The sequence below is a fragment of the Dermacentor variabilis genome, chromosome 1, assembly GCF_050947875.1.
Source record: "Dermacentor variabilis isolate Ectoservices chromosome 1, ASM5094787v1, whole genome shotgun sequence".
Lineage (NCBI taxonomy): Eukaryota > Metazoa > Arthropoda > Arachnida > Ixodida > Ixodidae > Dermacentor > Dermacentor variabilis.
In genome coordinates, this window is record NC_134568.1 from 232105478 (window position 1) to 232130513 (window position 25036).

Below are 25036 nucleotides of genomic sequence, written 5' to 3' on the forward strand. Positions count from 1 at the left end.
TCTTCATCTTTAATTGGCAGATACCTGATCCCTTGGGGGTCCACCGGTAACTCCTTTTTCAGCGTTCGCTTTAGCACGTCCCAAAGGAAAACAGCCGCCCAGCAATGCAAGAAAACGTGATCAATGGTCTCCGGCTTCTGACAGATCAAGCAGTGGGATCCCCAAGGCACAAGACAGCCTCGTTCTTCCACAAACGTTTTCACAGAGAGCGTTACTGTGTGGAGCTTAAAAAAGAAGGTTTTAACCCCTGGTGGCACCTGCATGCGTTTCACCCGTTTAAGGACGTCTTGTCCTGGCCCTCCACTGTATATGGCTCTGTATAAGGGCACTGGGAACACAATGTCGCACACATCATTATACAGTGTTTTCCTTTTCACTTGACATAGATAATCTTTTGAAAAACGAACTGAAAGGAAGCGCACACTGTCGACCACTTCCTTAAGATAACCTCGAAGTTTTGCGGTCATGCTTGCCGTACTAACAACATACGCCGGCAATGCGTCGCTCAACCTGAGTTGACATACGGTGCGCAGAAAAGGATCGCGCACATCTCGAAAAAACAAAAAGCGGTTGACAAGTTGTCGAACAAAAAGATGTGCCAAGCCAACAGCCCCGTCCTTCACTCTTCTAAACAAATTGGTTCGGCTAGCCCTCTCCCATGCTGATCCCCAGATGAAGACCGCGAACACTCTGTGCAGCCTTTGCACATTTGCCCTGGAACAATGCAACACTTGCATAACATAATATAACTTCATTATAAAAAACATATTACAAATTGTCGCCCTTGAAAAAATAGACTGGTTAGTGCTTGTCCATCTGTCCACTTTTTCTTTCGTTTCATTAGTTCGGTTCCTCCAGTACTCATCGCTGCTCTTGTACCTGTCGAGGGGAACACCCAGATACTTCGTCGGAGTTTTCACCCAGTTGACATTGGCGAAGTATTCCGGTGCCGAAGACCACTCCCCGTGCCAGAGCCCGAGGGATTTGCCCCAATTGACTTTGCTGCCCGTGACGTCACAGAAATGTTTTACTACAGCAATTGTTTCAGTCACACTTGGTTCGTCTGTGCAACACACTGCAACGTCATCAGCATACGCTAGCAGCTTCACTTCGGATTCTGCCAATCTAAAACCACGTATATTGTTATTTGCGGTAATGGCCACACACATTGCTTCTATGTATATAGCAAATAACAGAGGACTGAGGGGACAGCCTTGGTGCACTGAACGCATGATGTTAATGGGGGCCCCCAGCGACTTATTAACAATTAACCTTGTAGTGCAGTTCTGGTACGCCAAGGCCACACCCTCAGTGATGATGGTACCGACATTAACATGATCCAATATGGAGAACAAAATAACGTGAGCGACGCAATCGAACGCTTTCTCAAGATCAAGCTGAAGAACTGCAACGCCGCCACCGGTGACGTCACAGCACTCGAGCACACACCGCATCTTATGGATGTTAGAAAAAATTGTTCGCCCTTTGATTCCACAAGTTTGATGGTCTGTGACGATTTCCTTTATGACACTTTGAAGTCTGGTCGCTAAAATCTTCATAAATATCTTGTAATCCACATTTGTTAGTGATATGGGCCTATAGGATGATACGAATCTCAGTTCATCTAATTTATCGTTCTTCGGAATTAGAATGGTGTGCGCTTTCCCAAAAGAAGGTGGCAATGATTTCTGCTCGTACGCTTCATTAAATACTTCTACTAATAAAGGGGCCAGTTCTCTTTTCAATGTCTTATATAAGGCGGCGCTGAGTCCATCTGGTCCCGGTGACTTGCCCAAGTTTAAATCGTCGATTGCCTTTTCGACTTCCCTCTCCGTTATTTTCCCTTCTAATCGCTCCTTAGCTTCATCACTCAAACGCGGCATGCGGTGCAGAAAGTCCGCTTTGAAACCCTCTAAATTCGCTTCCTGAAATGCAAAGAGCGACTGATAGTATTGGAAGAAGGCGTGTGCTATGCTCTCGTTTTCGTCAACAACAGCTCCATTCATTAAAAGTTGATCGACATGGTTTCGTCTTCCATGTGCCTTCTCTAAACCGAGCGCCCTTTTAGTGGGCGTCTCCCCTGCCGCCAGTGCATCTGCTCTTGCTCGCACGATGGCACCTTGATAACGTTCTTTGTCGAACTGTTCAAGCTTTTCCTTGACGCTCCGCACATCGTCTTTGTACAGACCAGGCTCTCTGCACTCAAGCGTTATCAGCTGCTGAAGTAGTGTGCGCAAACCTTTTTCTTTATATTCCCTCTCAAATTTGAGGCAGCTTGGCCTTTCTAAGGCTTTCATTTTAACTTTTTGTTTAACACATTCCCACTTTTCTGCTATTGTATCAGCCGCATCTTCGCGTATTTCATTAACCGCATCCCGCACATCCTTTACAAAAGATGTATCATTTAATAACAAGTCATTGAGTTTCCATAGATGCCAATTAAATGCATGTTCCCTTTTCCTTGTACCTATGTTACATTTTACCAGGCAGTGATCCGAAAATGACACGGGTACAACGCAATAACCGTGGCATCTTGGAATCGTGTCCAACGAAATGTACATGCGATCCAGTCGCGCATGACTACTGCCTTGAAAACGCGTAAATGTCACTTGACGCTCCCCTTCCAGACATTGAAAAACATCATCAAGTTCATTTTCATTAATTAATTTTGACAAAACGTCACTACTTCTATCACGCACGCCGGCATTGTTGGCTCGGTCTCTAGCACTCAACACACAATTGAAGTCCCCTAATAACACAACGCGCTTATTACAGCAAACATATTGTGAGAGGTTCGAAAAAAAGAGGACACGCTCGTCTACAGAATTCGGCGCATAAACGCACATGACGCGAAACTCAAAGTCAGAGATCGTAAAGTCACATAAAACAATCCTTCCATCCAGACAGGACCACACACTTTGTATATGTAAACCCGGCAGCTTCTTCACAAAAAGAATACACCCCCCGGAGATGCCTACCGCATGACTCACCACCACAAAGTACCTAGTCGTGAATCGTCGCACCATGCTCCCGGTCTCCTCCTCTCCGTCAACCTTGGTTTCCTGTACGGCTAGTACGTCTATGTCATGGTCCGTTACCAACCGTAGGACCTGACATTGCCTACGACTAGCCGCCAACCCTCGCACATTTAGTGTGGCAATACTAAGTGACGGTATTTCATCCATCTTCATCTAGCGAGAAAAGTAGGCCCGGAGCATGGTGCTTACCCTTCACGACCAGCCCTTGGCTAGCCGCCTCCGGGCCCATCCGGCTTCCCGGCATTGTATGTCGTCGACACTTTGATCACAGGCTTTCTTTCAGGCGGCACATTCGGCTTTGGTTTGAAGCCCACCCGCCTCCCCTGGGGCGTCTTTGTCGGTGGTCCCTCGGTGGTGCTGGTCGCACCCTCGCCTTGGTCCTTGGTCTGGTCGTGGGGGCGTTTGACCGGGCCGCCAAGAGTCTCAGTCCGGTCGCCGTCTTTCACAGCCTCGTCCTGCTGCATTGCCGTCATACCGTTGTCGGGCGGGTCTTCACTAATGGTTCCCGTCGCGGGGCCCACAGCAGTCGCGCCCTGCACCTTCCCACTCCGCTTCTCAGTACCTTGAGCAACCGTGCCTTCTGCGCCGACGGTCGACGTCTCGCCGACTGCCGCTGTCGGTACCAGGTCTCCGATGCCTGTAGCGGCGTCCTCCGTCTCGACCACGTCCATGACGTGCTCTGCGGCCACGTCGTTCACTGCTGGGCTTGTCACGGCGGCGTAGGATTTGACGCAGTCGGCGTCAACATGACCGAACCGTCTGCAGCGAGAACAGCGCGGAACTTTACACTCCCGGCGGACGTGCCCCGTGCCTTGGCAGCGCAGGCACTGCATGGGTCGACCAGGGACGACCACCAATGCCAGCTCTCCGCCGACGCGGACCTGATGAGGAAGGTCTTCCATTTTCACGCCGCTTTTCAGCTTTAGAAGCACAGTCCTGGTTGTCGACGTCTTGTCGCCCAGGCCATGGACGCGCCACCTTTCCCGGCTTACCTCCTCCACCTTGCCGAAAGCCATGAACGCCGTCTGTATGTCCTCGTCTGCAACGCCATAGAGCAGCCAGTGAAGCCTAAGCTTCACCTGCTGGTCTTGCGGGTCCACGATGACACACCGTCTTCCCTTCACTTGCAGTTCCTTAAGGGCCATGAGGCGCTTCGTCGCAGTGGCGTCAGACAGGGTCACCGCCCAGACGTGGTTTATCTGGTACGCCCCTATGCATACCACGTCCGGCAGCAGTCCCGTCGGCAGAAGGGCGTCTCTAAAATCTTCGACCTTGTAAGGTCTGGCGCGTACATCACCGTGTAAAAACACGGTGTTAAAGGCAACTCGTCCTTTCGGCAGCTGAGGCAACATAAACGGATAATCCTTATCGTCGTCGGTGATCCTGTTTCCGCGACCAAAAGTGGTCGCTGTCGCTGCCCCGGAAGAGGCCATGACTCTACGATCCGAACAGCTCGGCTGCCGGATGCAGAATGACTGAGCTATACCCCCGAATAGGCGTTTTCAGCGAGAAGTGCGCACCCATATTTGCTATAAATATAAGAGCAGAAAACAAGATAAAAGCTGCAAAGAGGGCACCCTGGTTCGAACCGTGGACCTCTCGATCTGCATTCGAATGCTCTACCACTGAGCTATACCCCCGAATAGGAGTTTTCCGCGAGAAGTGCCCGCCAATAATTGCTATAAAATAAGTGGAGAATAGAAAAAAAGCTGTAAAGGGGGCACCCGGGTTCGAACCAGGGACCTCTCGATCTGCAGTCGAACGCTCTACCACTGAGCTATGCCCCCGAATAAGAGCTCCGAACGAGAAGTGCCCGCCAATAATTGCTATAAAATAAGTGGAGAATAGAAAAAAAGCTGTAAAGGGGGCACCCGGGTTCGAACCAGGGACCTCTCGATCTGCAGTCGAACGCTCTACCACTGAGCTATGCCCCCGAATAAGAGCTCCGAACGAGAAGTGCCCGCCAATAATTGCTATAAAATAAGTGGAGAATAGAAAAAAAGCTGTAAAGGGGGCACCCGGGCTTGAACCGGGGACCTCTCGATCTGCAGTCGAACGCTCTACCACTGAGCTATGCCCCCAAATAAGAGCTCCGAACGAGAAGTGCCCGCCAATAATTGCTATAAAATAAGTGGAGAATAGAAAAAAAGCTGTAAAGGGGGCACCCGGGTTCGAACCAGGGACCTCTCGATCTGCAGTCGAACGCTCTACCACTGAGCTATGCCCCCGAATAAGAGCTCCGAACGAGAAGTGCCCGCCAATAATTGCTATAAAATAAGTGGAGAATAGAAAAAAAGCTGTAAAGGGGGCACCCGGGTTTGAACCGGGGACCTCTCGATCTGCAGTCGAATGCTCTACCACTGAGCTATGCCCCCAAATAAGAGCTCCGAACGAGAAGTGCCCGCCAATAATTGCTATAAAATAAGTGGAGAATAGAAAAAAAGCTGTAAAGGGGGCACCCGGGTTCGAACCAGGGACCTCTCGATCTGCAGTCGAACGCTCTACCACTGAGCTATGCCCCCGAATAAGAGCTCCGAACGAGAAGTGCCCGCCAATAATTGCTATAAAATAAGTGGAGAATAGAAAAAAAGCTGTAAAGGGGGCACCCGGGTTCGAACCAGGGACCTCTCGATCTGCAGTCGAACGCTCTACCACTGAGCTATGCCCCCGAATAAGAGCTCCGAACGAGAAGTGCCCGCCAATAATTGCTATAAAATAAGTGGAGAATAGAAAAAAAGCTGTAAAGGGGGCACCCGGGCTTGAACCGGTGACCTCTCGATCTGCAGTCGAACGCTCTACCACTGAGCTATGCCCCCGAATAAGAGCTCCGAACGAGAAGTGCCCGCCAATAATTGCTATAAAATAAGTGGAGAATAGAAAAAAAGCTGTAAAGGGGGCACCCGGGCTTGAACCGGGGACCTCTCGATCTGCAGTCGAACGCTCTACCACTGAGCTATGCCCCCGAATAAGAGCTCCGAATGAGAAGTGCCCGCCAATAATTGCTATAAAATAAGTGGAGAATAGAAAAAAATCTGTAACTGTGGCACCCGGGTTTGAACCGGGGACCTCTCGATCTGCAGTCGAATGCTCTACCACTGAGCTATGGCCCCGAATAACAGCTCCGAACGAGAAGTGCCCGCCAATAATTGCTATAAAATAAGTGGAGAATAGAAAAAAAGCTGTAAAGGGGGCACCCGGGTTTGAACCGGGGACCTCTCGATCTGCAGTCGAATGCTCTACCACTGAGCTATGCCCCCGAATAACAGCTCCGAACGAGAAGTGCCCGCCAATAATTGCTATAAAATAAGTGGAGAATAGAAAAAAATCTGTAAATGTGGCACCCGGGTTTGAACCGGGGACCTCTCGATCTGCAGTCGAATGCTCTACCACTGAGCTATGCCCCCGAATAACAGCTCCGAACGAGAAGTGCCCGCCAATAATTGCTATAAAATAAGTGGAGAATAGAAAAAAAGCTGTAAAGGGGGCACCCGGGTTTGAACCGGGGACCTCTCGATCTGCAGTCGAATGCTCTACCACTGAGCTATTCCCCCGAATAAAAGCTCCCAACGAGAATTGCCCGTCAATAATTGCTATCAAATAAGTGGAGAACTGTAAGAAAAAGCTGGAAAGGGGGGCACCCGGGTTTGAACCTGGGACCTTTCGATCTGCAGTCGAATGCTCTACCACTGATCTACACCCCCCCCCCCCCCTCTTCTTCTTTTTCTTTATTTCCTCGTTACAGAAATGCCATGCGAATACATTGTTAAGAGAATCAGCTTAGCTTATGCTGACTCTCTAAAATTAAAATCGCTTGAATTTAGCCAACTCATCGAACAGCGGCAACCAATCGGGCGGTTCTTTCTGGGCTTTGTACCCTTCGCGCATGTAGACGACACTTTCAATAAAGTTTTCTCGCACGGAATGGACATTCACATCAGCGTTACATACCGACATTCTTGTGGACCATATACTATGGAGGCTCAGCAGCATAATAAGGTCATATGGAATATCGTTAATGCCTGTGTTTAAGTATCTGATATCACGTAGGGTTATTGTTAATGCTTTCTTTAATGTTCGTTGTAACATGTCCCAATGAAAAAAGGGATCCCAACAATCAATGAAGACGTGATCAACAGTCTCTGGTTTTTACACATTATACAATCGGTGGTCCACGGCACATATATTCCCTTGTCGGCCAGCCAAGTCTTTACAGGCAAGGTATTTGTGTGGAGTTTAAAGAAGAATGATTTTACCGATGGTTTCACAAGCATTCTTTTGACCCTTTTGAGGACATCATCGCCTGAACCTCTATAGTATGCTAACCTATACATTGGAACTGGCATGAATGAGTGTATCATATCATGGTACAATTTCTTTCTTTTCACGGAACTTAAATATTCTAGGGAGAAACGAACACTAAGCATACGGAAAGATGACACTACTTCCTGAAGGAAACCTTTCACTGGAGGGGATTCAACATTGGAACACGAAACAATGAAGTCAGGTAAAAGATTACTTAATCGCACTTGTGTCATGGTGCGCAAAAATGGATCACTGTGGTTCCGCAAGAACATAAACCGCGATACAATCTGGTGTACAAATAGGTGTGACAGTCCAAGACCACCGCAGCGAACTGATCTGAACAGATTAGAGCGGCTGCAGCGTTCCCAAGTTGAGTTCCAAATGAACACAGCGAACACTCGATGCAGCTTCTGTACATTCACTCGCAACATGAATAGCGCTTGCAGTATGTACCATATTTTTGCAACCAGAAAAATATTGCACACAGCGGAGCGCGCGAACATTGACAAATTGCGCCCTTGCCATGCCAGCGCTTTTTCCTTCGCCGTCTGTGTTTCTTGTTCCCAGAACTGCGTACTGTCTTTGTAATGTTCAAGCGGCACGCCTAGATATTTCACAGGCGTGGTCACCCACTGTATGTTTTAGAAAGTGCGTGGTTTGCTTTGCCTCGCACGTTGCCAAAACCCGATGCACTTATCCCACTTTATGGCACTACCTGTTTTTTCACAATAACTTTTCGCCAGAGTTACCACTTCGCTGACACTGTCATAGTCATCGCAAAAGACTGCTAGATCGTCTGCGTAGGAAAACACTTTCACCTCACTTTGCTGTAATTTGAAACCTGTTATTTTCTCGTTCTCTCTAATGGCTAAGCAAAAGGGCTCCAGGTATACTGCGAAAAGCAATGATGAAATTGGGCACCCCTGTTTCAGAGATAAGGAGACATTGACACTTCTCGTGAGACTCTTGTTAATAATCAACTGTGTGCTGCAGTCTGTGTACACCATTTTTAAGCCATCTATAATCACTGATCCTATGTTCGTGTATTCCAAAATCTCGAAGAGAATATCATGATCCACACGGTCAAATGCCTTCTCCAGGTCTAGCTGCAACATTGCAACTTTACCCTCGAAAGCATCGACGCATTCTAGAACGCTCCTGGCGACGTGTACATTGGTGTTTATTGTGCGCCATTTAATCCCACACGTTTGCTGGGTTCCAACTAAAAGTTTTATTACGGTCTGTCACCTTTCCGCCAGTATTTTCATAAAAATTTTATAGTCAGTGTTCGCAAGGCTAATGGGGCGGTACGATGCAATAGACAAGCGCTTTACAGGATCGTCAGATTTTGGTATCAGGACCATCTGAGCTGTTCGGAATGACGCGGGTATTCGGTTGTTTTTCTAGGACTGCACTAAAAATTCATTCATGATTAGTACTATTTCTGCTTTAAATGTTTTGTAGAAAGCTGCGCTTAAACCATCCGGCCCAGGTGCCTTTCCTATAGGTGCCTTTCTATAGCAGCTTCAACTTCACGCACAGTTATAGACGCTTCGAGGCCTTTTTTAACGTTTTCTTCCAATCGTGGCATTAAGTTTAGGAAGTGGCTTATGAAACCACACAGATCAGTTTTCTCTTGCTGGACCGGTCTCCATAGTGTTCAACAAAGGCGTGTTCAATGATCCTGAGGTCAGTCGTCACTTCGTCGTTGTAGCTCATCATCTTTATATCACTGCGGCGAGCGTAAGCTTTCTCGTCACTAAGCGCGCCTTTATTCGGTGTTTCCCCTTGCCACAATCTTTCTGCACGGGATCTGATCATGGCACCGCGATACTTCTCTGTGTCGATGATTTCTAACTGGCTTTTAACTTTCTTGATTTCCTTCATGACTTGACCAGGTGCTGTGCTTTCTAGATTAGGTAGAAAGTCAAGCAGGGCTTTTTCTTTCAGTTTTTCTTTTTGTTTCAGTTTAGTTGCCCTTTCTATAGCACTCATCTTCAATTCATTTTTAAAATCTTCCCACATGGTGACTACATATTTCTCGTCAGCTACAATCAATCGACAGAGTTTTTTCTTTAATGTCATTTACGAAACAGTCATCGTTGAGTAGCTTATAGTTAAATTTCCACAAATCCCACGAGAAGTTTGTTTTTCGTTCTCTTGTTCCTATTGTGAAGGCAACCAAACTGTGGTCACTAAAAGTGACTTGCTTGTTCTCGTACGTTTTACATAATAATAATATTTGGGGTTTTACGTGCCGAAACCACTTTCTGATTATGAGGCACGCCGTAGTGGAGGACTCCGGAAATTTTGACCACCTGGGGTTCTTTAACGTGCGTACGTTTTACATAACGGCACCAGTTCCAGTGACACATAAGCTCTATCTAGCCGAGCATGGCTAAGTCGTTGAAAATGAGTAAAACGCGGAACACTGTGATCGTACAACACATAGCCGACGTCTTCCAGGTTGTATTCACTGACAAGATTGTTCAATAGCAGTGCACTACGATCATTCATCGGCAGTTTTTTCACGCGATCCTCCGGAGAACAAACACAGATGAAATCGCCAAGTAAAACCAAAAGCTTATCGGTCTTTAAATAATCCTCAACTCGTTCAAAAAAAGACTGTCTCTCGCTCTCTCTATTAGGGGCGTAAATACAAATAACTCGCCAGAAAAGTTCACTCAAGGTAAAATCGACAATAACCAGGCGTCCAGTTTCACACACTGTGACTGTTTCCACATTTATATTTAGGCTATTGCGCAAAAAAATAGCGCAGCCCCCCGATGTGCCGGCCGCATGACAGACGCTTACATTGTAACGGGGGACGAATGGTTGCACCATGCGATCCGTTTGCTCTTGACTCACTATCTTGGTTTCCTGAACGGCGATTATGTCGAGATCGTTTTCCAGAAAGATACGACTCAATTGATATTGCCGCCGCCTTGTGCTTAGTTCTTGGACATTTAGCGTGGCAATACGAATCGCGGTGTTAATTGCGGCCTCCATTATGAGCAAGAGCAATCGGTTCGCATAGCGCTTACCTTGAGAGACCCATGCACTATGCATAAAGTGGTGTGCTCTGTTCTGTAGTACACGGCTCCACCAGTCAAGCTGGCGGTATCACACGTAGTGGCCATATCTAGGTTGCACTACCCAAAACGAAGCCGCTACGGGGGCGGCACCGTCTCGGGTCTCCGCTCGACTTGGACGTTGGGCCTCGGCTTGAAAGGCGTACGTCGCAGCTGAGCCGCCTTTGTAGGTGGTTCGCTGCATGTCGTTGCTCCAGAGGTCCCGGTTACGCCGATCGTTTCCTCGTGTGCCCGCTTCGCAGGCCTGCTAGTGGCTGCTGACATGTCGACGTCAGTCGTAGCAGACGCCTCGGCACACGTAGTGGCAGGCGACGGCTTCGAGGGGACATCACTCTGTTCTGTAGCGAAACTGTGATTATCTGGCGCCCCGTTTTCAGTCTTTTTCCGAGTATCAGCCTCGTCGTTGGTTTTCTTGCTTGGGCAGAAGTTTTTGGGGTGAAGAGACTGCTTCTGTGTGACCGCGTTGCCAACCTTGTCGCTCTTAACCGGAGAAATATCTTCAACTTCAGCCTCATCCATGAGGTGTTCAGATACTTCTTCTTCTCTTTTCGTTGGTCCTGCGACGACGGTGTATGTCTTGACGCACTGAGATCGTTCATGGCCGAAGCGGCGGCAGACCTCGAAGCGTGGAACTCGACAGTCCCGGCGAATATGACCGGTTGTATGGCACCGCAGGCAAAGAGGGGCGCGGCCCAGAATTACGGCAATGACGAGCTCCCCTGCTATGCGTAGCTGGTGCGGAATATCGTCGACTGTAGTACCTGCCTTAAGCTGCAGTGTCACCGACCGCGTCGTTGAGCCCTTGTCCAAAATCCCTTGAACACGCCACCGTTCTTTCGCCGCGTCCGTAACCGTTCCGTATGGGGCAAGAGCTTGTCTGATGTCTTCATCTGACACGTTTGGCAACATCCAGTGTAACTTCATGCGCACGCCTTGATTGGTCGGGTCAACGACAATACACCGCCGTTCTTTGACAATGATGCTTCGGATAGCAAGCAGTTTCCTAGTGGCTTCAGTCGTCTTCATCATGACCGCCCACACGTGATTCATCTGATACGCCCCCAAAGCAACTACTTTGGGGAGCAGTTCCAGACGAACCAGAGCGTCACGGAAATCCTCAACCTTGTACGGTCTTCCACGGACGTCCGCGTGTAAAAAAACAGTATTAAGGACGATTCGCCAGGTAGGCAAGTGCGGCAAAATCACCTGATAATCCTCGTCTTCAAAAACAGCATTCCTGTTACCGCGGCCGTTCTCGGCCGCCAACGCCGCTTCGTCGGAGCACATGATAACACGTCCGTTCAATGCGGTGCCCGGAAGTGGAATCACTGCTCGGCCACGCTACCACGTTTATACTGTAGTATGATTATGTGCCCCTTTCGCCGACGCGCGAACGTAAAGAGGCAAAAACGTCTGGCAGCGGTGGGATTCGAACCCACGCCTCCGAAGAGACTGGTGCCTTAAACCAGCGCCTTAGACCGCTCGGCCACGCTACCACTTTTTTTTCTTTACTTCCGGATTTCATCAATTATACGCCACACAAGAATTCGTATCTCTGAATTCAACATAACTGGACACATGTCGATACATACTAAAAACGGGACTTTCAGCTCGTCCCGTGTAGCTTGGTTAGTAAGGTTTAAGCTCCAATAACTTTTCGATTATGGGCAACCATTCAGGTGGCTCGTTAAGAGCCCTTAACACATCTCTAACATATGAAATATTTTCAGCAAAATATATCTTGGCTGGCTTGGGATCCACATGCTCGTGTCTGAAATCCATTCTTGTTTTCCAGACACTGTGCATTGTAACCAATATCATAACATCGTATGGCACGTCCCCTGTTTGCGCAAATGGCAAAAACCGAATTCCGAATGGCGTTAGCGGAGAATCCTTTTTAAGCGTCCTCTGTAGGACGTCCCACAAGAAAATTGAATCAGAGCAATCTAAGAAAATATGTTCAATTGTTTCTGGCTTGTTACATATCATACAATTTACACCCCAAGGCAGATAGATACTTTTTTCTTTTAACCATGGTTTAACAGGGAGCGTGCCACTATGCAGTAAGAAGAAAAATGTTTTAATTGACGCTCTAATAGGCATTTTTAACACGTTTCAGTACATCCCGTTCGGGTCCTAATACATACTTTGCACGATATAAAGGTACAGGGCATAGCACATCAACTAAATCCTTATACAATGGTTTTTTGCTTACTGATGACAAATAATCCCTAAAAAATGCACTTCAAGAAAACGAGCAGCATAAACAACTTCTTTCAAAAATCATTTTGCCGCTACATGCGGTGCACAAAAAGAGGATACAATGTACTGTGGTTGTGCATCACGCAGGCGCACTTGCATGACCGTACGTAGAAAGCCATCACTACATCACGCAAGAAAAAATATCGCGAAAGAAGTTGCTTAAGGAACAAGTGCGAAAGGCCAAGGCCGCCTTTCTTGACAGAATGAAAGAGATTTATTCCGTCGGTTCTCTCCCAAGTTGATCTCCAGAGAAAGAAAGCAAAAATTCTACGGATCTTTTGCACACACGTTCGCGACATGCATAGCACCTGTAGCATATAATAAATTTTCGCCACGAGAAACACATTGGAAACTGTTGCGCGCGCAAATAGCGACAGGTCGCATCCGCCCCACTTTGTTGTCTGTGTCCTAACGTGTTCCACTTGATCAGTCCACTGTTTGGTATTTTCCTGGTAACATCCTAAAGGTACGCCAAGATACCTGGACGGAGAAGTGGTAAAGTTGATCCCCTCAAGCTGTTCCGGCCTAGAATCCCACTCCCCATGCCAAAACCCTAGACACTTTTTCCAATTAATGGCACTTCCAGTGAGTCTACAGAAAGCTCTTGCGTCACGGACTGCCTCTTGTATGCTCTCTTTATTTTCACAAAAAATCGCGATGTTGTCTGCATAGGCCAATACTTTTATTTCATGCGATAAAAACTGATAACCCGTTATTTTTTCATTGCTCAACACTCTTAAACAAAAGGCCTCTAAGTAAATTGCAAACAACAAGGCTGAGGCGGGATATCCTTGACGGACACTAGAACGCACGGCTATATCTTCGCTGAGTTTCCTGTTAATTACGATTTTAGCCTGGCAATGATTGTATGCCATTTTCACACCATCTCTTATTACCGCTCCTACATTTACGTAATCCAGCAATGCAAAAAGTATGTTATGACACACCCTGTCAAATGCTTTTTCCAAATCTAACTGAATTATGGCTATACGGCCACATGACGCATCACAGCACTCTAAAATTGTTCTTGCCGTATGAATATTGCTAAAGATACTTCTTCCTATTATTCCACATGTTTGGTGTGCACCAACAATATCGGTAATTATCGTTTGAAGTCTTTTTGCAATAACCTTCATATACACTTTGTAATCAACATTTGTTAGACTTATTGGCCTATAATTTTTTACCGACTGCAATCTTTCAGGGTCTTCAGTTTTCGGTATAAGTATAATATAGCTTTTCCTAAAAGACATGGGCATTTGTTTGACGTCATAAGCCTCCGTTATGGTACCGTGAAGCATTTCTGAAATTTCTGTTTTGAAAAACTTATAAAAGGCAGTCCCGATGCCATCTGGTCCAGGTGTCTTGCCATTACTGAGGTCATCAATTGCTTTCTGAATTTCTTCTATTGCTATTGGCCTTTCAAGACCAAGTTTGAGGTCCTCATCCAGTTTGGACATAAGTGACAGAAAATCTTTTACAAAAGGATCTTGCAATTCTGCTTCGCTGCCCAACAAGCTCCGATACCGTTCAAGGAAAGCCAGTTCGATAATCTTGTGGTCTGACGAAACCATGCCACGATAGCGTATTTCTTTTATCTCCTTTTTGGTAGCATACCTCTTTTCTTCAGCTAGCGCGCGTTTGGTGGGTGTTCCTCCCACCAAAAACCGTTCCGCACGTGCCCTTACCACTGCGCCTTTATATCTTTCCTCAGCAATGGATTCCATCTGTCTTTTCACTTCTTTAATTTCTTTTCTGAACAATTCGGGTATCGTGCTATCGGCATTTAAAAGATAGTCCAGTGTGGCTTGTAGCTCGTTTGCATTTTGTTTTTCTTTATATCGTAGGATGCTTGACCTCTCAATTGCGCACATTTTTACTTCGGTTTTAAAATTCTCCCAAACCGCGGTAAAGCTTGTGGTATCATTAATCAGAGCTTCTTTGGACTTTTGGCTCACCAGTTTCACAAACGCTTCGTCTTTCAAAAGGTTTTCATCGAACTTCCAAAGGTCCCAATTAAACGCACTTGTTTTTCTTTTATTACCTACTTGGAAAATTACAAGACTATGGTCACTAAAGCTAACGTGTTTCACTATGTAGTTGCTACAAAAAGCCAAGATACTTTGCGAAATGTACACGCGATCTAACCTTGCGTGGCTTTGAAGCTGAAAGTGTGTGAACTGCGCATGGTTTCCGCGAAGAACATTACCAACGTCCACAAGGTCACAGTCCTCTGTTAAAGCTCGAAGCTGCAGCGTACATTTGTCACGAACTGGATTATTACTAACCGTGTCTTCAGGCATGCAAACGCAATTGAAGTCACCAAGTAACGCGACAATTCTGTCACACTTTTAAAAATTAGCTACGTAATAAAAAAAACATTTTCTGTCAGAACATGTATTAAGTGCGTATACACAAATAATTCGCCATTTTTTACCATGCAGAGAAAAATCGCAAAGTGCTAATCTGCCATCTTGAGAAGTTGCGACACTTTCTTCAATAATACCAATAGACCGTTTTAAAAAGATGACACATCCTCCCGACTTTCCAATGGCATTGCATACACAGACATTAAAATTTGCTATATAATTATCAGCCATGCGGTCAGCCTGCTCTTCGCTCTCAATTTTTTATTCTTGTAACGCTAAGATGTCGATATCATTTTTAATTAACAGTCGATTTAACTGTACTTGTCGCTTTCTTGCCGTTTAACCCTCTTACATTCAGCGTACCTATCCGAAGCGCTGACGGTAATTTAGAAGGTATCAAATGTGACGGGTCAAGCCGTCCGCAGTGCGATAGATTCATGATTCTGGGACTCAGACTGACGCCGCTCTGTAAGAAGTGGCCTCGCTGTGAGAAACGAGGCCGAAGCGTGTTCGTTGGCGGCACACATTGCCGACACACAGCGCTGCTCGTCCGACCCAGTTCAACCGTCAAGTGCACTTCCGGTCAGCAACCCCGCTAACGCGGGGTCACTGTCGGTGTGGTCCTTTTATCTGGCGGCACGTTGTGTTTTACTTTTGGCGAACTTCTTCTGATGACTGGTGTCTTCAGGAGTGGCTCACCAGTGCAGTCTTCGCCTCGCTTGCCGACGTCTTCATTCCGTTCACGCGGCCTCTTTGAGACAGCTGAAGTGCCGCTTTTGCCTCCGTCTTTGTCGGCGTCTTCCTTGTTAAGTTCGAACTCATGGGTTTCCATGACGGTCGCAGGAACGCTTGTGTTGTCCGAGACTTTATCATCTTCTGCTGTTTCTTGTAGCTCGTTGGCTTTGCTGTCCTGGCTGTCGTCCTTTCCTTCAGCGTTTTCAAAGGAGGGTTGCGTTAATGCTTGCCGCCTGTGCTTGATGCCACCCCACCTCCGCTGGTTGTTTCCTCCGCATCGACCTGGTCCATGAGGTGTTCGTTCACAGTGTCATTTCTACCGGACCCTGTTACGTTTGCGTAGCTACGCACACACTTGGTATCGTCGTGGCCATAACGATGGCAGAGCCCGCAGCGTGGAACTCGGCACTCGCGCCATATGTGACCCGTGCCGTGGCACCCGAGGCAGAGTGGCGGTCTCCCTGGTACATGCACTAGTGCATGGTCTTCGCCGACGCGGAGCTGGTGTGGCAGGTCTTCCACGGTTTAGCCAGCCTTCGGGCGCAGGGACACTAGACGCATGTGGGAATCCTTGTCATTACAGCCTGGCACACGCCACTTCTCCCTCGATATATTGCTAATAGTGCCGTAAGGCGCCAGGGCAGTTCTCATGTCTTCGTCCGGTGTGGTGTGCAGAAGCCAATACAGCTTCATCCTGATGTCTTGGTTGCAGGGGTCTATGACAACACACCACTGCTCCTTAACACTGAAGGCTGGCGCTGTCAAAATCTTCTGCTTGGCTTTTCCGTCTTTGAATGTTATCGCCCACACGTGATTCATTTGATACGCCCCTAGGGCCACAACTTCAGGCATGAGCTGCAGACGGTCTAAGGCATCTCGGAAATGTTCGACACGGTATGGCCTTGTCTTTACATGAGCGTGCAAAAAAACAGTAGTCGTAACGGTCGTACCTGAAGGCAACTGCGGTACAATGATCTGGTATTCCTGCGATGTCGTATCGTTCAACCTGATGCCGCGACCCAGCTGGGCCGCTGAAACCGCTTCTGAGGAGCAAGACATTCTGCGTCCGCACCGTGCGGTAGCCGGAAGTAGAATACCCGGCCACACTACCACGTTTCTACTCTAGTATGAAAAAGCGATTTCAGAAAAAGCGATTTCAGCCATAGAAAAGAATTTGCAGCCAGTAAAACTCAAGCCTTCGGTAGTTAAGCAACGTGCGGTTGACCTCTTGTCAAGGCATAATCTTGATAGGCTTGTCTGTAATGTCAAGAAAGCTAAATCCCTCACCTTAGAACTGTTTTTCTCGGCCAAGACCCATAAACAATAAATTCCTTTTCGCTCTATAGTGTCAGAGAAATGGACGTGGCAGGTCTGTGTCGCTAGTTACCTACAGAACTGCCTAGCTTCACTAGTTTTTTCAGACCCCTTTTGCCTACGTAATTCTCAGGCACCAGTTCAGTATTTGAGAGAGGAAAATCGTGGTGATTCTACAGCTTTTAGTATGGATATCGAAGACCTGTATGATTCCTTGCCGCATGACGGGTTGCTAAATTCCGTAAATGAGTGCATTAAAGAACAAGTGCAAGAGTCGGCTTTTATTGACAGATGCAGTGTTTCCACTGGAGCTTTTCTAGAAATTCTTTCAATGTACTTGAAGTCGACGCTGATTGGGTGGAGAGATGACGTTTTTCTGCAGAAATCAGGCATTTGTATTGGCTCAAAGGTTGCCCCTATTTTTAGCAACATTTACCTGAGTAAGGTTGACACCTGCTTAGAGAAAGCATTAGGTTATAGCGTTATCAAGATATTTCGTTACGTTGATGATTACCTGATTTTCTGCAATAGTGAAGAATTCGATTCCGCTGCTACCTCAGTAAGTGAGCAATTTAAACTTTATGGGGGAGGATTAACGTTTACCAAGGAATTTCCTCAGCGACGCGTAATTCAGTTTCTTGACATTTCCTTGATCTTCGAACAAAATCATGTTTCATGACAGTACTCCCCAAGAACTTCGAAGCCGTTGCTAAACTTTCAATCCAAGCATTCTAAATTAGTAAAAAACGGTATTGCCATGTCGTGCCTTAAGTCTTCCCTCACCAGATCCTGCATGCATAAATGAGCGCCAGTTTTAATGCGCAGGTCCGGCGCCTATTAGAAGCAGGTTATCCTAGTGTAGCGGTGGCCACTGTGGCTGAGCGCCTAAAGAAGTCGGTTTCGAGAGGGACGGACGTGATTACAGAAAGCAGTAATAGCAAAAAAAGAGTTGTGGCTATTCCGTATATTCATTCAGTGTCGCACAGGCTTAAAAAAGTTGCTAGTAGATATGATGTTAATGTTGCTTTCACTGCTCCCAATAAGCTAGGTAAGATATGCGCTGCCGTACAGAAAAAAGAGGAGCGGGTAAAAGGCAAAAAACGAACAGATATTTGTCCAGTAAAGCACAATAAGAACACCAGTGATACTGACTGTCGTATGGGTGTGGTTTATAATATTCCCGTTAGCTGTGGCCAGTTCTACGTAGGGCAAACGGGACGGTGTATCAATCAGAGGCTAATGGAACATAAAAGGTCGTTAACCGGTGGATCGCCTTCTAATCTTTCGCTGCATTGCCGAGATTGCAACTGCACGCCAGAGTTAGATGAATTCGCGATATTCTACAGGCATAAGAAAGAAGATACGCGTCTTATGGTAGAGGCATGGCATATCTATAATGGTGGAAGTGCGTGCGTGAGTCAGCCTTCGTTTACTTAACATAAGGAAGAGATTAGGTGCCTTAACAGTTATCTCTCACGTAGACCGGCATGTGTACCCGATTGACACGTGGTGTTACCATTCCTGAGCATGCGCAGATGAGTTTTGTGTCTTCTTTCTTTTTCCGCCTCAGTGCTCCCTTCAGTTGATAGTCGGCGTTCGTGTTGTCCACTTCTCTACTCTTGTGTCCTGTCTGCACGCCTCAATTCTATTTGCATAATGAATCCTTACCAACTAGCTCAGCTTTCTGTCGTTCTAAGGAACAAGTTCGTTCGACTCATCCTCTCCCAGGTAGACGCCCAAATGAAAATAGCGAAAACTCAGTGAATTTTTTGTACGCTTATACCCTCGCAGCACACAACACATTCATAACGTACCATATCTTAGACACTAAAAAGAGGTTGCAGACAGTGGCTCTAGAAAACATTGACAATTGCTTTCCTCTCCACCCGTCAGCCTTTCCTTTGCTTTCGAAACTTGATCGAGCCAGTAGGATTCAGGTTCACGGTAACTTCCGAGAGGCACACCCAAGTACTGCGTTGGTAACGACGACCACTTCAATCGATAATGGGCCTCCGGCGTGTCTTTCCAACTACCATGCCAGAAGCCGTAACTCTTATCCCAGTTTATCTGGGCTCCAGTTGAATCGCAAAACTTTTCAACGACAGTCGTGGCCTCCTTAATGCTCGCTTTGTTTGTGCAGAAAATCGCGATATCGTCGGCATATGCCAAGATTTTTACGTGCGCTGCCTGCAGCCGATAGCCTGCTATGCGCTCGTCATTTTCAATCGCCAAACAGTGGTTCTAGATACATAACAAATAAAAGGGGCGACAGCGGGCATCCTTGCCGCACCGACGAGAGCACGCGAAAGCTATCGGTGAGCTCCCCGTTGACAATAATGCGCGTTGAGCATTCTCTGTACACCATCATGACGCCTTTCGTTATGACGTTGCCAACGTTCGCATGTTCCAGTATGCAGAACAAAGCCTTGTGCGAGACGAGGTCGAAAGCCTTTGCCAAATCGATATGCATCATCCCGACTTGGTCGCCAATCGCATCGCAACACTCAAGCACACTTCGAGCCACGTGTACATTTGTTGTGATACTGCGGCCTTTAATGCCACAAGTCTGGTGTGGCCCTACCAATATTTTAATTACACTTTGCAGTCGTTTGGCCAAAGCTTTCGTGAATATTTTATAGTCGACATTGGCTAGAGTTATCGGGCGATATGATCCTGGCAACAAAAGTTTTTTCTCATCATCACTCTTCGGAATTAGCATGGTATACGAAGTTGTGAATGACAAGGGCAATCTTTTTCGCTCATAGGCTTCGCTGATAACTTCGTGAATAACACGAACCAATGCAGCCTTGAAGGTTTTATAGAAAGTGGCCCCTAAGCCATCTGGCCCAGGTGCTTTACCGATGGATAACTCGTCTATTGCACACTCTATCTCACTCAGGCTAATTGGCAGTTCCAGCCGTGTCCTGACTTCTTCATCGAGCTTTGGCATTAGTGAGAGAAATTAATTCTGGTAGCTACATTTAGGATTCCGCGGATGAGTTAAAATTGCTTTAAAGTGATCGGCGATCCCTGGCTTGATGTCATTTTTGTCAGACGTAATGTGATTGCCTTTTGCTAGCTGGCGGATTTCCTTCCGACATGCGTACCTTTTCTCGTCTGATAAGGCTCGTTTCGTTGGAATTTCTCCCGCCCACAACTTCTCAGACCTTGATCTCACAAGTGCTGCTTTGTATTTTTCGGTATCCATCCTTTCTAGTTCAGTTTTCACTGTTTTTAATTCGTGAACATGCACACCAGGCTCGACACTTTCCATGCTGATAAAAAATTGCAGTTGCTGGCGAAGATTTGTTCCTGCTTGTGTCTAATGACACTGCTTCTTTGAATGGCCAATGTTTTGACTTTCTGTTTCAATTCTACCCATTGAATGGCAAAGCTTCCTGGCTTAGCTGAAGTCAGGTTTTCTAGTTCCTTCACTACAGCATCGACAAAAACCTCGTGATGTAACAACTGCGCATTCATTTTCCAAAGATCCCAGTTAAAGGTGTGTTTGCTTTGTCTTTTCCCGAACATGGCAGTTACCAAACAGTGATCGCTGTATGCTACAGCTTGCACATAATATTCACAACATAAGGGCACTAATTCGGCTGACATGTATAACCTATCTAATCAAGCGTGGCTATCACGCTGGAAATGGGTAAATCGCGGGCGAGTACCGCCGGCAAAAACACTGCCCACATCTTCCAGGACATAATCATGCACCACTGCGTTTAGAAATTCGGCACTCTTATCACGAACGCGTGAATATTTTGCTCGGTCTTCAGTATAGCAAACACAGTTAAAATCTCCCAGCAGTATTACGACCTTGGAACAGTTTACGTACGCTTCAAGACGCTCAAAGAAAGATCGACGGTCCGTTTCAATATTCGGCGCGTAGATAGAAATAGCACGGTAATCCACATCACGAAAGCAAAAATCGGCCACTAAGAGACGCCCAGTTTCATACGAAAACACTGTGGGCACACAAATGCCAAAATTATTTCTTAGGAATATAGCGCAGCCGCCTGATCCACCAACAGCGTGACAAATGCACACATCAAAGTGAGCACGAAAATTGGACACCATAATGTCGGTTACCTCTTGGCTCTCAATTTTCGTTTCTTGGATTCCCACTGTATGTAAGTCATTATCCAGGAGGAGACGACTTAGCTGACATTGCCGTCTTCTTGCACTGAGCCCTCTTACATTTATAAAACGTCGCTACACGTAGCGTTCCTTCAATATTAACCGCCGTGGCTACACGGTATAATGGTGCCCATCACAGTTACACAAGGATGAGTGCTCATAAAGGTGCGCCGATAACCACGTCTAATGCCTCTAAAGGAGACGCAGCTTGACCTTCCGGAAAGGGCACTCAAGTGCAACCTGGGTTCCCCTTCCTGGCAAGGTTCTAAAAAACTAGCGCACAGGATGCCGGCCATTGCACTCACCAACCACCCAACCCCACTCGAATTAGACAGCACGGAATTACGGAGGCGGTTTACCCGTCTGCCGTGGATCGACCGTAATGTTCGGCCGCAGCTTCAAGGTCGACCTCCTTATACCTGGCGTTTTGGGCGGTGGCTCGTCTCCGCCGCTGCCATCCTGTTTCGCCGTCCGGCTAACGGTCTGGTTGTGGGGCCGTTTCCCCGTCGTTTGGCTAGTTGGGCCGGTAAGGGTGTCCATGCCTTCAGGTTCAACGAGGCAGGAGGTCACCTCCGTCTCAGGTGGGGTTTTCTCTTCAGCATTCGGCATGGCCGCGGTGCCCTCTGCAGTCGCTTGTTGGTGTCCTGTGGCAACAGCCTGAGCGACTTGTTTCGCCTCCTGTTCAAGCCGTACCGCCGGCTTTGCCACGACGTCAGCTGCTTCACCCGCCGCGGACGACGTGTCTTCCATGTCCGCCTCGTCCATGAGTAGGGTAGAGTTGTCCTCGTTGCCCACAGGTCCGGTCACGCTAGCGTACGTGCGCTCGCACTGACTGTCTTCATGACCGAAACGTCGGCAGGCACCACACCGTGGAATACAGCACTCGCGACGAATGTGGCCCGTGCCGCGGCAGCGTAGGCAGAGAGGAGCCCTGCCCGGCACAACCACGAGAGCCAGTTCCCCGGCGACGCTCACCTGATACGGAAGGTCGTCGCGCTTTACGCCAGGCTTCAACTTCAGCGTAACCAGCCTTGTTGTTGAGTTCTTATCAGCCACGCCGTGAACCCGCCAGCGCTCGCGGACGACGTCGGTGACATTTCCAAACGGCGCGAAGGCAAGACGTACGTCCTCGTCAGGAACGCTAGGCCGCAGACAATGCACTTTCAGGCGTACGTCCTGGTTGGCGGGGTCGATGACGAGACACCGGCCCCTTTGACCTGCAGCTCTCCAACGCTGACAATATTTTTCACCGCGTCGCTGTCCTTGAAGGTCACGGCCCATACATGGCTCATACGGTAGGCCCCGAGAGCAGCCACTTCCGGCAGGAGCGATAACTGAGCGAGCGCATCGCGAAAATCTTCCACCCGGTATGGGCGGGCCCTGATATCACAATGTAGAAAAAACGTATTCAAAACAAAACGCCCTGCTGGCAGACTAGGCAAAACAACTTGATACTCGTTGTCCGAGGCAGAAATCCTGTTACCGCGGCCCGTCTGGGCCGCTGAAGCCGCTCCTACGGAGCCCATGATATACACGTCCGTCACGCTCGGTGGCCGGAAGTGGAATCCGACCGCTCGGCCACGCTACCACGTTTCTACTGCAGTATGACGATTGCTTGCGCGATTTGCCGACGCGCGTACGTAAAGAAGCAAAACGATCTGGCAGCGGTGGGATTCGTACCCCCATCTCCGAAGAGACTGGTGCCTCAAACCAGCGCCTTAGACCGCTCGGCCACTTTTTTAAATTTATTACCAGTTCGGCAATTACATACAAATATTGTCAAATAAAAACGAGTGTTAAAACGTCTAGTCGTTAGTAAGACTGACGTGTCACGTTAAAATGGCTTCAACGAAGCCAAAGTGTCCAACACTGAAAGCCAATGTGGTGGATCACTTAGCAGTTTCAACGCTTCGCTTGTATAATTAACACTCTCAATAAAATAATACATTGCTGACCTCGCATGAACATCAGCATTGCGTACAGCCATACGAGTTCGCCACACACTTTGCATACACAATAGCATCAACATGTCTACCGGCACACCGTCAGGTTCAGCACATTGCAAAAAACCTTATTCCGAACGCAGTGATAGGAAGCTCCTTTTTAATGTTCTTTGCAGGATGTCCCAAAGAAAGCGGGCATCGTGGCAGTCAAGAAAAATATGTTCGACAGTTTCTTCCTTGTTACATATAAGACAGCTGTCGGACCATGGGACAAACAAGCCCTTGCTTCTTAGCCATGGCTTAACAGGCAGTGTGCCTGTATGCAGTTTGAAAAAGAATGATTTTGCGTTAGCTCGTACAGGCATATTATTGACTCGCTTGAAAACATCTCGTTCAGGCCCTAAGTAATACATAGAACGATACACTGGTGTCGGTACAAACACTTCGGCAAGATCCTTATACAATTGTTTTCGTGACACTGCAACCAAGTAGTCTTTCGAAAAACGAGCGTTTAGAAGACGTATCGCCATGGACTCTTCACACAGATAGCCCTTTAGTGCCATCGGTTTGATTGCGTGCGACGATACAACAAAATCGGGCAAAGCGTCGCACAATCTCACTTGGATTACCGTCCGCAGAAACCCATCGCTTTGATCGCGGAAGAAAACAAATCTCGACACATGTTGCTTGAAAAACAAATGCGTTAAACCAAGTCCCCCATTGCACAATGTGTGAAACAAATTACTTCTGCTCGTGCGTTCCGACACTGAACCCCAAATAAACTCTGCAAACACTCTGTGTATTTTTTTAACTGAAGATCGGCTCATGCATAGCCCCTGCAGGACGTAGAACACTTTAGCTACTAAAAAGATATTACATACTTTGGCCGTAGCAAACATCGAAAAGTTGTGGCCTCCCTATTTGTTAGTTTCCTCTTTCATTCTGCCTCTCTCGCTTGTCCAGTATTCGATTGGCTCACAGTAGGCACTGAGCGGAACCCCAAGATAAGTACCGGGTAATACACTCCACTGCATTTTGCAAAATACTTCTGGTGCATCTGGCCAATTCCCGTGCCAAAACCCTAAACATTTTGACAAACTTATGACACTACCGGAAGCATTGCAAAAAGCTTGGGCTTCTCTCACAGCTTCTGCAATGCTCTGTTTATCGCGACAGAACACTGCTATGTCGTCGGCATAAGCTAAAGCTTTTATTTCTCTACCAAGGAATGTGTACCCGCGAATATTATGGCTATGTAGAAACTTTAAACAGAAAGGTTCTAAATAAAGTGCAAAGAGCAAGGCCGAGGTCGGACAGCCTTGCTTTATGCTAGACATTACTGCAATCCGCCTGCTCAGTTTGTTGTTAATAATTCAGTTTGTGGTACAACCATCATACATCATTTTCACCCCATCCAAAATGACTGATCCGACATTAATATAATCAAGAAGCATAAACAGGATTTCGTGTGACACCCTGTCAAAAGCTTCGGCCAAATCTAGTTGTAGCATAGATACATGATCTCCCATCGCATCGCAACATTCAAGTATGCTTCGCACTATATGTATATTTGTGAATATAGTCCTGTCTTTTATACCGCATGTCTGATGTGTACCTGCTAGGGATTTCACTACACTCTGAAGGCGCTGGGCGAGCACCTTCATAAATACTTTATAATGAATATTTGCTAAGCTTATTGGCCGGTAGGCCTCTACGGATTGAAGTTTGATGTGGTCTGTTGATTTAGGTATCAGTACTACATGTGTCTGTCGGAAAGAAGGAGGCGTCCATTTTTGCTCGTAACACTTGGTTATGACGCGGTGCAGAGCCTCAGCCGT

The 25036-nt window shown here is 47.2% G+C and overlaps 16 non-coding genes across 16 annotated transcripts; all 16 read right to left on the reverse strand.

Annotated features, from left to right (window-relative positions):
• Positions 1-4606: 4606 nt before the first annotated feature.
• TRNAC-GCA (transfer RNA cysteine (anticodon GCA)) lies at positions 4607-4678 on the reverse strand. The gene has a single exon. It is a non-coding gene; the product is annotated as a tRNA-Cys (tRNA).
• Positions 4679-4753: 75 nt separating this feature from the next.
• TRNAC-GCA (transfer RNA cysteine (anticodon GCA)) lies at positions 4754-4825 on the reverse strand. Its single transcript has one exon. It is a non-coding gene; the product is annotated as a tRNA-Cys (tRNA).
• A 75-nt stretch (positions 4826-4900) lies between these two features.
• On the reverse strand, positions 4901-4972 carry TRNAC-GCA (transfer RNA cysteine (anticodon GCA)). Its single transcript has one exon. It is a non-coding gene; the product is annotated as a tRNA-Cys (tRNA).
• Positions 4973-5047: 75 nt separating this feature from the next.
• TRNAC-GCA (transfer RNA cysteine (anticodon GCA)) lies at positions 5048-5119 on the reverse strand. Its single transcript has one exon. It is a non-coding gene; the product is annotated as a tRNA-Cys (tRNA).
• Positions 5120-5194: 75 nt separating this feature from the next.
• On the reverse strand, positions 5195-5266 carry TRNAC-GCA (transfer RNA cysteine (anticodon GCA)). Its single transcript has one exon. It is a non-coding gene; the product is annotated as a tRNA-Cys (tRNA).
• Positions 5267-5341: 75 nt separating this feature from the next.
• Positions 5342-5413, reverse strand: TRNAC-GCA (transfer RNA cysteine (anticodon GCA)). The gene has a single exon. It is a non-coding gene; the product is annotated as a tRNA-Cys (tRNA).
• A 75-nt stretch (positions 5414-5488) lies between these two features.
• TRNAC-GCA (transfer RNA cysteine (anticodon GCA)) lies at positions 5489-5560 on the reverse strand. Its single transcript has one exon. It is a non-coding gene; the product is annotated as a tRNA-Cys (tRNA).
• A 75-nt stretch (positions 5561-5635) lies between these two features.
• On the reverse strand, positions 5636-5707 carry TRNAC-GCA (transfer RNA cysteine (anticodon GCA)). The gene has a single exon. It is a non-coding gene; the product is annotated as a tRNA-Cys (tRNA).
• Positions 5708-5782: 75 nt separating this feature from the next.
• Positions 5783-5854, reverse strand: TRNAC-GCA (transfer RNA cysteine (anticodon GCA)). Its single transcript has one exon. It is a non-coding gene; the product is annotated as a tRNA-Cys (tRNA).
• A 75-nt stretch (positions 5855-5929) lies between these two features.
• On the reverse strand, positions 5930-6001 carry TRNAC-GCA (transfer RNA cysteine (anticodon GCA)). Its single transcript has one exon. It is a non-coding gene; the product is annotated as a tRNA-Cys (tRNA).
• A 76-nt stretch (positions 6002-6077) lies between these two features.
• Positions 6078-6148, reverse strand: TRNAC-GCA (transfer RNA cysteine (anticodon GCA)). Its single transcript has one exon. It is a non-coding gene; the product is annotated as a tRNA-Cys (tRNA).
• Positions 6149-6223: 75 nt separating this feature from the next.
• TRNAC-GCA (transfer RNA cysteine (anticodon GCA)) lies at positions 6224-6295 on the reverse strand. Its single transcript has one exon. It is a non-coding gene; the product is annotated as a tRNA-Cys (tRNA).
• Positions 6296-6370: 75 nt separating this feature from the next.
• TRNAC-GCA (transfer RNA cysteine (anticodon GCA)) lies at positions 6371-6442 on the reverse strand. Its single transcript has one exon. It is a non-coding gene; the product is annotated as a tRNA-Cys (tRNA).
• Positions 6443-6517: 75 nt separating this feature from the next.
• On the reverse strand, positions 6518-6589 carry TRNAC-GCA (transfer RNA cysteine (anticodon GCA)). The gene has a single exon. It is a non-coding gene; the product is annotated as a tRNA-Cys (tRNA).
• A 78-nt stretch (positions 6590-6667) lies between these two features.
• Positions 6668-6739, reverse strand: TRNAC-GCA (transfer RNA cysteine (anticodon GCA)). Its single transcript has one exon. It is a non-coding gene; the product is annotated as a tRNA-Cys (tRNA).
• Positions 6740-11846: 5107 nt separating this feature from the next.
• Positions 11847-11928, reverse strand: TRNAL-AAG (transfer RNA leucine (anticodon AAG)). The gene has a single exon. It is a non-coding gene; the product is annotated as a tRNA-Leu (tRNA).
• Positions 11929-25036: the final 13108 nt, after the last annotated feature.